Source organism: Podarcis liolepis, assembly GCF_965112155.1.
Source record: "Podarcis liolepis genome assembly, chromosome: 2".
NCBI classification, from domain to species: domain Eukaryota; kingdom Metazoa; phylum Chordata; class Lepidosauria; order Squamata; family Lacertidae; genus Podarcis; species Podarcis liolepis.
The window spans coordinates 96163590-96180291 of NC_139555.1; the positions used below are offsets into that span (position 1 = coordinate 96163590).

The 16702-nt window shown below is 38.9% G+C and overlaps 1 protein-coding gene across 31 annotated transcripts in view; it reads left to right on the forward strand.

Moving 5' to 3' along the window:
* Positions 1 to 16702, forward strand: part of FOXP1 (forkhead box P1) — a 546942-nt gene that overhangs the window by 233294 nt on the left and 296946 nt on the right. For all 31 annotated transcript variants that reach the window (XR_014522962.1, XR_014522963.1, XR_014522964.1 and 28 more), the window contains one exon: positions 9152 to 9217. The gene's annotated coding sequence lies outside the window, so the exon portion shown is untranslated. The remainder of the gene's footprint in view (positions 1 to 9151; positions 9218 to 16702) is intronic.

The following is a 16702-nucleotide window of genomic DNA, read 5'->3' on the forward strand; positions in this document are numbered from 1 at the left end:
AACATTACAACTCAACGTTGAAATTTCCACAGGTTCGAAAGTGATTTCCTATGTGGCCTTGGGGAGAAAGGATGTTTTGTTGCATTGGTATTTGTATACTTTATAAAAAAAGTAGTTTATAAAGAGAAATGCACTTGTTTGTATACTTTTAAAACACCATATACATACACACAGCTTATCCAAGTATCCTTGTCTCTTTTCCCACCCCGCTTTAAACAAGTATTATGCAGGAGCAAAATAATCAACTTACATATTGGTTCTAAGTGTAGCATATTTAAGGTTGAGTTTATCCAGATTTACAATACAGTGGTACCTCGGTTTACATACTCTTCAGGTTACATACGCTTCAGGTTACAGACTCCACTAACCCAAAAATAGTACCTTGGGTTAAGAACTTTTCTTCAGGATAAGAACAGAAATTGTGCTCCGGCGGTGCGGCAGCAGCAGGAGGCCCCATTAGCTAAAGTGGTGCTTCAGGTTAAGAACAGTTTCAGGTTAAGAACGGACCTCTGGAACGAATTAAGTACTTAACCCGAGGTACTACTGTACTGTACCAGAAATTATTCTTTGAACGCTGTAAAATAATGTCCGTGTAATCCCATGCAACAAGTGTACCTGTTTATTCAAATGCTTAGCTCAACTTTGAGGTATCCTCTCGGCAGCAAGGATGCATTGTAAAGGTTAATTGTAGTTCCGTCCTCATTTCTGCACATGAAATGGTGAAGGGTGTGCTTTCTTGAGACAGATCTTTTTCTAGTTTTCTCACCCAAGTAGTAGAAGCATGTATCTGTATGTGTTGGGAGATGAATTACTCTTCTGCCAGAAGCAGACGTTCCAATTTTGGGCCTGGTTCCACTGGCAAAGTCCCCACTGTAGTTGCTGCCAGCTCATGAATGATGGGATCAGGCCTTTATTTGGAGCTGAGAGCACTTGATGTGGAAACAGGAAATGCACATTTCTAGCCTTCTAGAAACGTGTGTTGACTGTTTTCAGTCACAAGTCCAAAGTTTCTCCTCCTTCCAAACAATGGTGCCATTGTGCCCATCGTAGCTGATTAGTTCTTGAAATGTTTTAGTAACTCTCTCTTAAAACATTATAAGAAGATAATCAGCTGCCTTAGAAGGTCCCCATCTGGAGTATAGAGTTCTTTTGCTGAAAGATGTTTTGCCTTTCTGAGATAGCTCTCGCATTTCATCATCTGTTGTGCAGAGATGAAGTGCATATGAAAAGTCAGTGACTCTCAATCCATCTGTTGTTATTATTTTCCACTGATAATTGGCTCGAACAATGAAATGTCTGTGTCTGTAGCCTTTGAAACCATATACCCTGTTTATTTTCTGGAGGTCTCACTCCCCTCCCCCAGTCTCTGTACTGTATGTGTGCGCGCTTCATTTTCCTCTCAAGCATATAGCTAGTGGAGCTTGCATGAAGATGACATCTTTGACTCGGTGCATCAGGATGTGTCACTCAGACATTTGAATCTTGAATCCCCCCCCACCCCCCGCCCAGCCCAACAGAGTGCTATGGAGAACAGGCTTAACAGCAGGAAAGACTGTCAGATCCAGAATGCAGTGTTATTCTACCTGAGTAGCAGTATTTATTTCAGTTTCCTTATTAAAATATTAATTTAAAATCCAGCATCTATTAGCTATGGAATTAGATACCACCTATAATTGTATATTATATTCAGTTGCATCCAGTTTTGCACGATGCAGAGCATTAATATTGGATTCCACTAACAGCGCTTCCATTAGCTTGCTCAACCAGTATGAGATATATGTGAGCAAGAAGGCATAACTACCAGCCAGAAGTGCCAAAACAGTCATTAGAACCTCCATGGGGATGGACAAAGGCTTTTACACAGCGATATACTGATTACATTTTGTTCTATGGTTTATTTGCATCAAGGTTAGATCGCTGTTATCTATGCAGAGAATATGATCTAACACCTTATTTGAAAGGTCGTTTCAATGAATAATAATAATAATAATAATAATAATAATAATAATAATGCTGTAATAATAATATTTCCCCCCATCAGGTCAGGAAATTGAGTTATTTAGTTCCAGTTTTTTAGGGGCAAGGCCTGAAAAGGGGACAATTTTTGTCTCATAACCTGTTGGCACAGGGAACTGGGTTTTTTTGTTTTACAGTGCAACTCCTGATATATTTTTTATTAGCATATCTGGTCTATGAGTTGACCCAAAGTCACAACAAATCCAGTTTCCTTGTACTTTCTCACATGCTTTAAGAGAAATTACAGTTGCATGGGTATTTTCTAGCTTTGCTAGTTGAATCCAAAGCTCTTTTAAAGGGGTATCTAGTAAGCACTGCTGTTGGATGTCTTTTGTTCATTTCACTGGCCAGGATCCAGCTCTCACCTTGGTGCAGTCAGAAACTGTAAGCTCATGGGAGGGAAATACTTTATTTTAGAAGCACCCCTTTAATAAATATCTCATGGTGTGTTGTTCTGGTGGGCCCCCCCTTTTTAGTGAGGTCTTTGAAAAAATGAGGGTAGCCTCCAAAAGCAAGTAAAAGCCCAGATGTAGAAGCCCAGATGCAGAAGCCCTCTTTTGATAGTTTGAGTGCTGCGCATTAAAGCTTCCTTGGGTTTCCAGTGCTCATGTAAATGAGAGGTTTTCTTTCATGTGAATAAGTTCTTGATAGTCTGTGTATCAAATAATTCTAGAATCCAAGTAAATATAAGGCCTATTCTTAAACAGATAAATAAGAAGACTACATGTGGCTGTCACATTAATTGTTATATTTTGTGGCTGTAGAAATATGTCAACTCAGCTAAGAACAGTCATATTACATTTTCTTTTCTTTTTAAAGATCTCATTACTAAAACTAACTCGCCTGGGATTTTATAAGATACTACTATAATTTTACATCTACATATGCCATTTAAATGTGTGTGTGTGAATAGTAGTAGTAGTAGTAGTAGTAATAATAATAATAATAATAATAATAATAATAATAATAATTTATCATAAAAAAGGCTAATGAGTAAATGGTGCACTAATCCAAAGTGGAGTCTCTAAGACGGTTGTCTGGCACCTTGTACGCCTCCTTCTGGCAACTCCTGCAGCCAAACTGGTGCCAAATGTAATTGCACTGCTTTCCTTTGGACCACATCAACGAAGCCAAGAAGTGGGTTTTGTTGTCTGGGCAGCCTAGGACCTGTATAAACACCTCCTAGGCTTGTGTCCCAGGGAGGTCACTTTGGTGCTGCTAACACAGTGGTTTGACTTTAGCCCCAGAGGTGTACTTGATTGTCTCTCGAGACAGATGGATACCAACAACAACAACAACAACAAGCTTGCCCCAGCAACAGCCCCAGCAATGTCACTCCCCCCCCCACAGTGTTTTCAAACATACAAAGATGGCCGGGTGATGGGGAAGTTGGGGGTGGCTAGGGAGGCATTCCTTCTCTCCTCCCCATGTCCTTCTAGGCTTCTCTGCGTCCTGGACACCTTTATTCAGCATACCAGCCATGCCCATGCAGAGCTTGTCATAGGCCTGGGGCCGGGAGTCCTGTTAGAATAAAGTTATAAACTCAAACAAAAAAGCAGTGAGTCCCTGGTGTGGACCCCCAGTTGACTTAGCCCTCTGAGGCCCAGGGCAAGTGTACTTGGCTGCCCCCCCCCCCGCTCTGCAGTTTATTTGCTCTCATCCAGTCCATTACTGAAGCCAGACACCAACCCACATCTGCTGCCACTCTTGCAGATATAGGCTTCCTAGCCTTGGGCCTTGCCGGGGGGGGGGGGGCAGGTCTGGAGCGATCTGCTGGGCGGGCTGGATTCAGGACCCTGGCGGGCCAGATCTGGCCCACGGGCCGTAGTTTGAGGACCCCTGATATAGATGTTACACGGCTTGAGGGACAAGATTGTTCCCTGTGGATTCCCATATGGAAGTTTGTGCAAGACTGCACAGCATCCCCTAAGTACCATTCTCTGGAGATGGCTGGCCAAATAAGGATAGGATCCATTGCAAAACACTGCCATCCAGTCCCTCTTTGGGCAGACACTCTAAGAGGATACCATAGTTGATGTTAATGAAAGATACTGAGAGATCAAGGAGAATCAACAGGGTCACCCTTGTCTATCTATGAACAGAGGTCATTGTACAGGGAGGATAGTGCTCACATTGCCTCCATACAAATGGTCAAATTTTGTCTTTGACAGATGAAATGTGTACGCTTTGGAAATTCGTATATAGGGGATGGCGTGTAAAACAGGGCTGGGGGAACCTGTCACTCTCCGATATTTGTTGCACTCCAGCACCCAGCAGCCATACTTAGCATGGCTAAAGATCAAGGATGATGGAAGTTGTAGTCAACTTTTGAGGGTTTCTGTTTTGTTTTGTTAATCAAGATGTGTATAAAATTTAATAAATAATAATTTAGCAACTTTTGGAGGACTACTTCCTTTCAAGAAAACATGCATAGGATTGTTCTGCAAACTGTTTTGGGTCATCTGATGGGGGGGCGGAATCTGACATAAATATCAAATTTCCTCTCCCCATTCCAACCTTAATAGAAAGTATATTTGTTTACATTGGATTGTTTCTAAAGCAACAGCATTCTAGAATATTCTGCACATTCTTTTTTTTTTTTTGGAAAAATGACAGTTTGAGCAATAAAATTATTTCTATTTTGAAACAACAAGAAACAAATCCTGCCTTTCTTTTTCTTACATGCGTCAAAGATGTAAGTTATAAAGTCCTTCTTGCCCCTCAAACCCAACAACTTAGCCTTTAACATTTCCACTTAGAAATTAGTTTAATCAATGTCAGTGGAATTTACTTTTAAGTATACATGCTTAGAGACTCAGTCAAAACCTGTAATTCTGATGAATTTGAGGTTTAATTAAAGAAAGTATGTTCTACCTACTGGATTCTTTCCTGCTTGTACGTCTCTTTGTCTTTCTCTGCCTTGAAAGGTGTGTGGGTGAGGAAATGTTTTCTTTTGTAACGGCAAATGTCACTTCAGTTCTTAATATTGTTCCTATTTATTAGTTGTTATTGCTGCTATTTATTGGGGGGGGGGAGTTGCGTGTAGCTATGTGATCTTTTTGAGCCACCATCCCTATTAAACAGGCTGTGCAGCTCCTGAGAGATCAGGACAGGTAGAATGCACAGCAGGCGTCTGATTTGAGCCAGTTACTCATTTGCCGAGTGTTTGTGTTTATGCAAAGGGGCCTCTTCCTGCATATTTAATCTAGAGTAAGGCAGTGGCTTTTGTTGTGTTTAGACCACATACCTTCAGTCCTTCCTTACACTGCAGCCAATGTTGAGGCAGAGAAAATCGGGCTAGTTAGAAGTAAACCGTATGGTCTTTCCAGAACTCTCAACTTTTTCTTTACTTGATTGGGAATTATTACAACAGCTCAGACCTTTTCTTCCTCTTCATTAATGGGTAAGTGTGTATTATTAAAGATCATTATTGTTCCTCTTTATAAATAATGTTCAGAATTCTGTCTTGTTCAGACCTCTTTGCAGGAGCCCCGGTAGTTTAGGGAGTTTGTTGCAGCCTTTAAGGTTTGTGAATCCAGGTGTTTCTTTAGGGTTTACTTTTTCTTGTGCAAGTACCTGAACCTTAACAGCACACTGTTCTCTGAGAGTAGGGAGAGGGGATGTGTTTGACTTGCTTTTTTGTCGGGCATTTTTGTTTGTCACTGTAGGGGGGGGGAATAGTTTCATTGTTTACTAAAAGCTTTCAAGTGGCATGCACAATAGTTTTGTTTTTGTAAAAAGCAACAAGACAGTTGTTTCTGTTTTGTCCTCAGTTAGAGTCCTCACCAGAATGTCTGTTTTATACTAGGGATCAGGTTTTTTTTTTTCTTTTGTGGAAATTGAATCGTCTCTTCATTGATATTAATAGCACACTAGAGATGTTAGCTATGATGCAGAAAGTAATAGGACTATAGAGTAGGAAACCTGATAATGCAGCGGGAAAGTGGGATGAGGGAAGCTGACAGTCCTATTGCTTCTCTGTGAGGGGCAGAGTTAGCATAATGGCATCCTAGTTTTAACTGTCTACTAAAGGCATTTTAAATATCACTTGCTGTTACTTTTAATCTAGACATAATTGCTGCTGTGTGTTCTCTTATCAACTGCACCAGCTCAGTTCCTGATTGAATCTGCTTTAAAAAATGAAAACCCATGCTTGAAACTGTATTTATGTATGTACAGTACTCTGTATGAGATTCGTGCAGCCTATAAGAGAATGCTGGCTTCTATTTGAAAGTCAAATGAGAGGGGTTTTTGGGTTGTTGTTTTTTGCTTTTTAAAGAGAAAGACAAATAAAACCCTCATGTTTGTTGAAAATATGATTATTGTACATCGAGGCTAGAAGTAAGAATTTGGGTTACCAATTAACTATTTCCTTCATTTGAGTAACTCCTCTTAAACAGAAGAGTGTGCTATTCTACCACATGTTGGCAAGTGTGAGGATCTGAATAAAATTTCACCAATCTTATTAAAATGTGTAGGGATTTTTTAGTCTTCTTGGGTGCAAATCAACACACACATTCAGAAGCATTTTATTAACAATAAGACTGCTTAAAGCCCCCCCCCCCCGCTTCGTAGCAACATTGCAAATAGCTTATCTAATTGTTAGTATATTACTTTTATAGTCTTTCTTTATGAGGAAAAAGCACCTCAGTCAAAGCACCTTATGTGATTAGCGCTATTGTATTCTTAAATTTTGATTGATAGAGATAATAGTTTTCACTTAAAAATACAGACAGGTACTTTAACTTTCCATGACAATAGCTATTTGCATTTCTTTTATCTTTTTGTTTAACATTTGTGGGGGTTGGGACAGATTTGATTATTAACTCTTATTGCACACTGTGGTAAGTGCTAAAACAAAGCTTTTGTCAGAGCTTCAAAGGTACAACAGCAAATATTGTTTTTATTGTTTCAATATTTAAAGGGTGTTAAAGGATACCTCAGAAATATTTTCACATGACCATGGCCAAGAGTGTCACTTTCTTGTAAGGTAATATAATAGTCTCCCATCCTTCCCTGGAAAAGATGCCCAGACTTCTGTGTTGCTGTTTGTCTGAAAGGAGGAACACTTTTACCTGATGGAATGAAAAGACTAGAACCTGCGCAGCACGTTTCTCTTTACCTAACATAAAAGAGGGAGTGAAACTGTTAAGTTCATAGGAATCTGAAAGCTGCTATAGAACGGAAGGTGGAGACTTTTTCAGCAGCAGAACCATGCAGTGTGGGTCATTGGTGGAGTAGTAAAATGCATTTTGTGTGTCCAAATTTGAGATTTGAGATTTTAATGCAAAAATCAAATTTATTAGATGCGTCAGCAAATTCATATATTGCATGAGATGTCAAAATATACGTGAGGCCCCAGTATGCATGTGCTGTTGAAGTGTTATTTAGGAAGCTTAAGCCTAAATTTAAACAGTGTACATATATAGGAAGGAAAACACTTTTTTTCTAATGCATTGCCTGAGTGCCTGCAAATACAGCTGTTGTAGAGAAGAGGGGTGGTGGTGGAATATTCCATGTGATTGCCTTTAATTCTCCAAGATTTTTAGTTGATGTTTCTAACACAGCTGCATAATTGTTAAAGTTGGCACTAATTTTTTTAAAAATAATTTATATTGGAAATTTTATTTACAACATAACATAACCCCCCCACCCCCAGTACAGAAATCCATCCTTATTAAACGTGAACATAACATAAGCATAACATACAACAATACAAACAACCAAAGTTGGCACTAATTGATGAATACAAAGTTAATAGATAAAAAATGCATAGGAAGATTTGATTACTTGGAAGATTGAAAAAATAACTGATCTGCATGTTACAAAAAAAGGAACAATTTAGAGTTTATAATTTTCTAATACAGGTGACAGATTACTTGTTTAAATGACCCTTAATGTCCAAAGGCCAATTTACGAAAAAGGCTACAGTGTTAGGGAGAAGGTTGTTTCAGAATACCTCACAACAAACTAGCCTTCTAAAGCTGAAGAGTATAGTTACAGGAGTAATGTAGCACTTGCTTTTCAGACATGTAGATTGGTTTGTATTAAGATTTTCTTAAATTCCGTTTAAATACACAGAAAGCACCCAATTCCCATTGATTTCAGGAGACATTAAGCACCTGTAACATTCAGTGGATTGTACCTGGAAAAAAGCTTCGCGGGTTGTCCACAAATGACTGTACTGTTCTTCAAATGATCAGTGTTTAGTTAAATTTGGAACAATTGCTATTAGCACATAAGCTACTTACCAACGTGTTTAGTAATGTGATGTTGAATTAAATTTAAGTGCTATTCGTAGTTTGATCTATTAACTTGATGCAAATTAAATTCCCCCCACTTCTTCTATGCACTGATTATATGACCAGAAAATGGAAGATAAGTTTTGTTTCTTAAAGGATTACATACCGTTTTGCATGAAAGAGAATACTGTGATGTTTACGTGATAAAAAAAGCACACCCTCCCTTTAGATCACATAACTGTGTACTTTTCCACTTTTTAATGGCACCAAGTAATCCTTGGTATACTTGGTGTGTTCTGCTTGACTTACAACGGAATTCCCTAAAAACAGTGATGTGTATTTATTTTGTAGGGGAAATGTCTGAATGACGAAATCAGTTCTGTTGATATACTCAAGGCATCTTATCTAGAAGTATATCTTTTGGGGTTAACAACAAGAGCAATAAGGACTGTGGTAACAAAAGTAAGCCTTAAAAAGAATTAAATCAATACATAGCCACATGTATATGTTGCACTGAAACCTACCCGATCTCTGAGAACAAAGGCTTCTGAGTAATATATTATTTAAAGTGAGAATAAATGGATAAACATCAAGATTGCGAAAGTTTGTGCTAGAGAGAACAAAGTCAGTTTCATCTGTAGAGTTTTTCTTTGCCCCCAAAGATTATGTTTTGTTTGTTTGAACTGAGCTTCACAATGGCTGCTACTGATAACTAACTGTCCTGTGACTTGATTGTTTTTATTACCTTGCTCTGAAAGTCATTCACCATTAAATGCAATTGGATTCATTTGTTGTTTTATTTACAGTTGCCCTTGATAATATCTCTGTGAAAATATCTCTCATATTGTCGCTAGCCCTGGTCAGTCATACTGTTGTATCTATTTTGTTTCCAGGGTAAGAAGATTGACCTTTTTTGGTTGGCTGTAGCTGAAGATTGCTTGGCCGAAGCCACTTAAAAGGTAAATAAATTACATGTTTGCGCTTGATTTCCATGTGGAGTGAAGCAAATGCATGGGTTCAGTATCCTGCCTTACTGCCTGTTTTCCTGTGAATGTGTCACATGGCACTGTGAAGCGCCTCAGAATCCTGTTGGAACCCAGTGAGAACACAAGTCTGGAAGTATCAGAGCTGTAAGCAAAAGTAGTGGACTATTCTGGGAGCTGTGGCTAAATCATAGTTCTTGGAGAGTAAAATCCTATGCATGTTTACTCAGAAGTACTGTGCTCAATGGAACTTCCTACCTAGAAAAAAAATGTATTTAGGATTGCAGCATTTTTCTCAAGGCATTTTTCTCATAAATGAATTGTAGCCTCAGATTTATGTTGTATTTAACAAATAGTATATTTCAAACTTCTTTGCTAGCTTTGTATTTCCTATCCTAAAGTTATTTTGCGGCTGGTGGTTATAGCAGATTTTGGGTATGCTTTGTGTAGCTGTGTCAGTACAAGCTGGAATGTGTTTCAGTGTAACCCAGAGGTTGGCAACCTAAGGCCCATGGGCCGGTTCTAGCCTATGAGCTTCCTGGAACTGGCCCACGGCCGTTCCGTGGATTGGTGTTGGGATTCTGTGCTCTTTTTTTCGCAGCACCATTTTTTTTTCTCACCGTGGGGACCGACTTCTGGGTCGGAAGAGCGCCAGAAATAGCGTGTGCACATGCACATGGGCGTTCCTCAATCCCGGAAGTGCACCTGAAATAGCTTGAGTGCACGTCCGGGTGTGCACAGTCCGGTCCACCGAGAGGTCTGCCTGGGAGTGGACTGGACTGGCCTCAAAAAACATTGCCAACCCCTTGTGTAACTGGTATAAAAAATGCTTATGCGGTTCAGACTCATTGGCCACTTTTGGATGCCATGAGGTTTTATGATCAGCCCTCTTCCTCCTCCCATGTAGCTGAGCGTTCAGAGTTTTTGCTTCAACCCAATGTGCCTTTTTGTCTGAGTTGAAAAACTAGGGTTATTAATTATGGTCTGTTTGAAACTTGCAAACCTTGAAACCATGGTTCATAAAAAATGAAGAGAAGCTTCTGAACAGCTCCACCTGGCTGTGCAGGAAAAGGAGAAGGGAAGAGGCAAGCCTATGGCTCAACTCAGCTCTCAAGTACACTAACTTATGTTTTAATCTGAACATTTGCATTGATTTCAATGAGACTTACTACCAAAAAAGTTTTTTTAAAACAACAACAACAATAATTCAGTGCATTAGCTGCCCTTCATTGTTTCTGACTCGAAATGAGGCAGTTCCCTCTATCCTTATAGGGGCAAATTACAATTAAGACAGGCAGTAATGTCTGCCAGTATTTGGAGATGAATCTATGTTATCTGGCTGATGTTCATCTGGCTGTTTTATATTCACTTTCTCTCAGAAATTAATAGTTAAGTGCCATAGCAACAAGCATCAGTCGTGTAGCTGTAGGTAGTGAATGCTCCATTATATAAAGTCAGTAACTGTTAGTCTTTGGTCTCTCAGTATCATTATGTGTTTACATGCAGGACAGTTATTTTATTTACAGTTTTTAAATTATTCTTGAATAATCTGAATACAGTGGTACCTCTGGTTATGAACTTAATTCGTTCCGGAAGTCCGTTCTTAAACTGAAACCGTTCTTAAACCGAGGCACACTTTCCCTAATGAGGCCTTCCACCACCAGTGCCCTTCCACCATTCAGATTCCGTTCTTAGACCAAGGTAAAGTTTGCAAATCGGGACACTACTTCCAGTTTTGCAGAGTTCTTAAACCGAATAGTTCGTAAACAGGGCTGTTCTTAAACCAAGGTACCACTGTAATAATTATTAAACATTTCATCAGGATATCGGGAGTTACAACTGACTATTATGCAATGTTAACTGTTGATAACAACAGCTTCATCTATGGAAATATTCAAATTTAGCTGTAATTGTAAAGTGAAAATATAGCTTTTGCAGTCATTCCGAGTGGGTGGAAATTACTTTATTGGTCCATAAGTCACAAAGTTTCAACATTTTCTATCATACATTGCCTTTTCTGATTATGGGATCATTTCAGTGTTTTTATTTATTAATTAATTTTGTACAACTATGGTAGTGTCCCCTTCCATATTGAGCGAACGTCCGCAGAGCAATATACAGAGAAGGAAGACTGAAGGAAGAGAAAGCTGCAGTCGCTTCCAAAGCAGGAACTAGGCATACACCACCAGCCGCAAAATAACTTTAGGATAGGAAATACAAAGCTAGCAAAGAAGTTTTGCACTATGGCAACAAACTTGTGTGCAGGAGAATTTGCCATGTTGACTTGCCTTATATAAGAGAGCAGGTACTGAAGCTATTAACTGGGAGAAGTTACTCAGTATACCACATATACTGGCTGGTTGGCTACCACAGACACATGTTTTTCCTGCTTACCTGTACTCCTGTCAGTACTATTTTCCATCATGATTTCATATAGAACATTGGCCCTTCTCCTTTTTGGTAGGAAATGAACAAAACAGGCATATGTACTATACAGTAATTTGCATTTTGGCTGGAAACTTACAGGCCCACTTTCATCCTGTTGAGAATGAAAATCACCAAGACAATAAAACCCATAGGAGTGGGTGTCTGTAATGGAAATGGTGATGGAGCGCTAATTGGAGTAGTGCCATTGAAATAAGAAAGGTTAAGGGTTTGGTTGATTGAGATCAAGCTCAATTGCTTTGATTGCTTAATTTCAGGTGAATCCTGTTTTGTGTGTTAGTGATCAAACTGTTCCTTGCAACAGCCAGGTTGTGCTTTTAAAAATCCTACAGGGATATTTTTGTAGTCCTTAAACCTATATAAAAAGAAGGGAATATTATTGAAACAACATTTTTCTTTCAATCTTTCTATAAATTTTGAAGAATATTTCAAGGGGGGTGGAAATCTCTGTTTATTTGATATATTTTATCCCACTTAACACAGGGCAGAAACTGCAGCATAAGGTGCTACCATACAATTCAATATACTCAACAATGACAATGTTAAGCAGAAACTTAAATTATGGTCAAATATATGTGGCACTAAGTAGACAGAAGTAGATGTTTTCTGGAACTCTCTAGCTTTCTCCATAATCCAGCGCATGTTTGCAATTTAGCCTCTGGTTCCTCTGCCCCTTCGAAATCCATTTGCACTTCTGGGAGTTCTCAGTCCACATACTTCTTCAGCTTGCCTTGTAGACTTTTAGGCATAACCTTGCTAGCATGTGAAATGAGCTCAATTGTGCGGTAGTTGGAGCAGATACTTTGGCCACCTCCTGAGAAGAGAAGACTCCCTGGGAAAGACCCTGATGTTGGGAAAGATTGAGGGCACAAGGAGAAGGGGACGAGATGGTTGGACAGTGTTTTCGAAGCTACTAACAGGAGTTTGACCAAAATGCGGGAGGCAGTAGAAGACAGGAGTGCCTGGCGTGCTCTGGTCCATGGGGTCACAAAGAGTCGGACACGACTAAAGAACAACAAACAAATGTAGACAGAATTATACACTTTTGAGTTTTACTGATTTCATTTGGAGAGAGCTTAGCAGATGCTTAATTCTTCTACTGATATTTTTCAAACAATTTAATGTTTGCAGGATCGTGCCTATAAATTTCACATCTATACATTCTCCTTGAATTTGCACTGTAAATCATAACGCATAATTAAGTTGCTGTATCCAAAACCACCTTCCTTCAAAATAAGACTCTAAATTAAAATATCGGATTTCTAGATAAAGACATACACAGAATAACATGCTTAATAATGATGTTAGCTTCTTAGCTGCATACATTTGTTTAAATACATAAAAGCCATTTTAATTTAACCAAACAAATTCATTTGAATGTTACTTGTTATTTGTATACTGAAAACAGAGGAGGAAATTCTATAAAAACATGTAAGTAATGTTATACATTATTGATAACAAAAGGTATCCAAGAAAAGAACAGTACTGCTGTATGGGGCCATTGGCCCATCAAGTCCAGTATCCTGCTCGCACATTGGCCGACCAGAATCCCATGGAAAATCTACAGGCAGGACCTGAGTGCAGCAGCACTGCCTCTTGTGAGAACAAATTCCATAGTTTAAATGTGTGCTGTGTGAAGAAGGACATTTTTTTGTCTGTTCTGAATGCTCAGTCATTCAGCTTCGTTGCATATCCGTGAGTTTCTAGTGTTACAAAAGAGAGAGAAACTTTTTGGGCTGCTCTTCATCCCGTGCATAATTTCACAAACTTCTATATCGTATCACCTCTTAACTCACCTGTTCTCTAACCTACAAAGTCCCAAACGTTGCAGTTTTCCTCCTAGTGGAGTTTCTTTACCCCTTTGGGAATTTTTATTGACCTTTTCAGAACCCTCTCTAGCTTTGCAATTTCTTTTATGAGGCAAAGCAACCAGAACTCTACACCAGAATTTTCCAAACTTTTTATGTTGGTGACACACTTTTTAGGCATGTATCATTTCACGACACAATAATTCAGTTTTACTGCAGCCAGAGGTTAAACTAATCCCTTTTCAGCCCCAAGAGGTGTGCAGGGAGCGTTCACACAAGACCCCTACACACTGCATCTGGCACACTAATGCAGGCATAGGCAAACTTGGCCATCCAGATGTTTTGGGACTACAACTCCCATCATCCCTAGCTAACAGGACCAGTGGTCAGGGATTATGGGAATTGTAGTCCCTAAACATCTGGAGGGTCGAGTTTGCCTATGCCTGCTCTGATGTGTCACGACACACAGTTTGGAAAGCACTGCTCTACACAGCATTCCAAATACTCCTCCCCTACTGTAACCCAACTTGGAATTCTGGGTCTTCAGATAATATCTATAGATAGTCTTTAGGAAAAAGAACTTGTGATGGGGAAGAATCATACAAAATTGTTTTGGGGGAGGTATGAAGAGTTTGAAATTTCAAATGATAATTTTTGTAAGAATTAGGTAAATGTGGAAAAAAAATATTGATAACAGTGGTGGCCTTGGTAAACAACAGATCTGTTGTCTGGATGCAGTGAGTGCACTGTAATGCTTTCTTTCTGCATTTTTAAAACTTAGTACTTTATTACTGAAGGATTTCATGAAAAGATATAATATAAATATATTTCATCTCTGTCAGATATTTTTAAATTCACCGATTCCCCCATCAGCCCCCCTTTATCCCTGGTGTTGCGTTGATTTCCTTCCCCAGCTGATGAGCTGCCTCTCTCCCTGCTGGGCCCTTCTCCAGCATCACTTGGGAGCCTTCCCTCCGCCTCTGGCTCCGAGGTCAGTTCCATGACAGGTACCAAACTGGGTCTTTGACCCGGATGAAATAAAGCCTAGTTTCGCCCCCTGAATACTATGAGAAATATATTAGTTGGGATCCCAAGCATATGTCTTTTGCACAAGGCTTGGGGGGAAGAGTCTTCCAGCCACAACTTGATATTTGGGTAACAGAATGAATGGGTCCTAGAGTAGATTTCAGTCACCCCGTCCCCACTATATTTCTCATGTGACTTTGGATGAAATTTCATCACAGGGTTTGCTCATCTATCAGGGTTTTTGCAACAATTTTTCTGTTCTATCAGGAATCTGCATACTGTGAGCAATTTGTGAGATTGCTTCAACACTTGCCCAGATTGTAACCTGAACTCATTTTGATTTGGTTACAGATAGGTAGCCGTGTTGGTCTGCCATAGTCAAAATAAAAAAATTCCTTCCAGTAGCACCTTAAAGACCAACTAAGTTAGTTCTTGGTATTTAGAAGAAGTGTGCATGCACACGAAAGCTCATACCAAGAACTAACTTAGTTGGTCTTTAAGGTGCTACTGGAAGAAATTTTTTTATTTTCATTTTGATTTGGTCAGCTTTTTTATTAAATTCTAAATTTTAGTTTTATTTTTTTAAATTGTATACAGCCGTTCATCGGTAGATCTCAGGATGGTTCACAGCATAAAAATAAACAATAAAACTACAAAATACATTATAAAAACAGAAATAAGAAATAAAGGGGGGGGGGAGAGAAATAGAACCAATTGCCAAGGACCTGTTTGTGTCATTTGCAACAGGAACACACACTTTCTAGCATGTTCTCACGAACAGAAGGCTAAAAATAAATAGCAAAGAAGAATCTCAGTTGGTATGAATCTGTTGAGGAGTAGACAAACTGTTTTTTGTGCAAAGGTAGGTTTTCAGAAAATGTCATAGCAGCTTTGGGTCAGTACAGTTGACTATTTCATATTTTCAGACATCACAGACCAAAACAATTTAGAGACTTGTATGGGACTAAATTTGAGACAAAAGTCAGGAGTCTGCCACTGCAATTGTTGTCACCCACAGTAAACTAAATCTCTCTCACCTGGTTGTCATATCTTGCTTTCTGTCTTGGGTCAGGAACAGTTTTGTGATTTATGGAAAGATACACTGTTTAAAACACATGGTCAAGCAAAGAAATTAAAGTGAAAGCAAATGAAACTCACGTAAGCACCTTGGCAGTATGCCTTGAGATCTGCAAATCCTACCCATTAACTGAATGAAACACGATGTGTGTTGGAATCAACATGGTATAGTTTGGCTCTATCAGATATAACAAAGTGTTACCTGAGGAAGATTAGATTTGGAGTTCCTTCATGCTATGCTGAATAGTGATACTTTTCATGCTATGTGACCTTGTTGATGTTATTTGCCAGCTTTGTAGAGTTGCACAGCTCTCTTTAAAATGGGCACTGTTAACCTCCTGTTGCATCACTAGGGTGTTGTGAAAGTAACTATTCCAGATTGTTTTCAGATCCTTGTTTAAAAGACAATAGGAAATTATTAATTGGGTTTCTCCCCCCCCCATGGGTAAAGACATAAATGGCGTTACAGCTGTACATTGTGGGTGGACAGTTGTCCTCTTTCTGCCAAAAGGACTGTGTATGTTCTTATCACAAGAGACAGAAAATGTAAAACAATTTATATCACTGAACTGGAAGACTACTGTGGAGAATAGATGGATGAAACTGTGACTTTTTATAAAGCAATTGGGTCAGGAAGATTTATAAATTAGATTAGGACATTTTGGATTAATTTAAAAACTATTTGAACAAATTCATTAATATGAGCCACTAGAATGCTGTATTGAAGACTTCAAAGATTTGCCAGAGGAGTTCTCTATAGGCTATTATCTGCTCTAGTTAATCATCTCAGGAGAGCATGTTTCTTTTGTTTACTTTTGGCCCATTTAATTTTTTCATGCCTTCCTTAACCTTTCTGAACATTAAATACAGAATATGTCTGTGTATATTATATTGGCTCAGGTGTGGTGGCATGAGAACACAAGGGCTATAATTTTAGACTTCTGTTCTTCAGATAATATTTTCTCAACTGTAAAAGTTACTCTTTGAGTCATGTTTGATGAGGGTGTGTTGGTGTGTGATTATCCTTCTACAACATATGTAGAGAACATGGTCCACCAAACTAGTTTCTGGTCTTGAATATTTATTATTATTATTATTATTATTA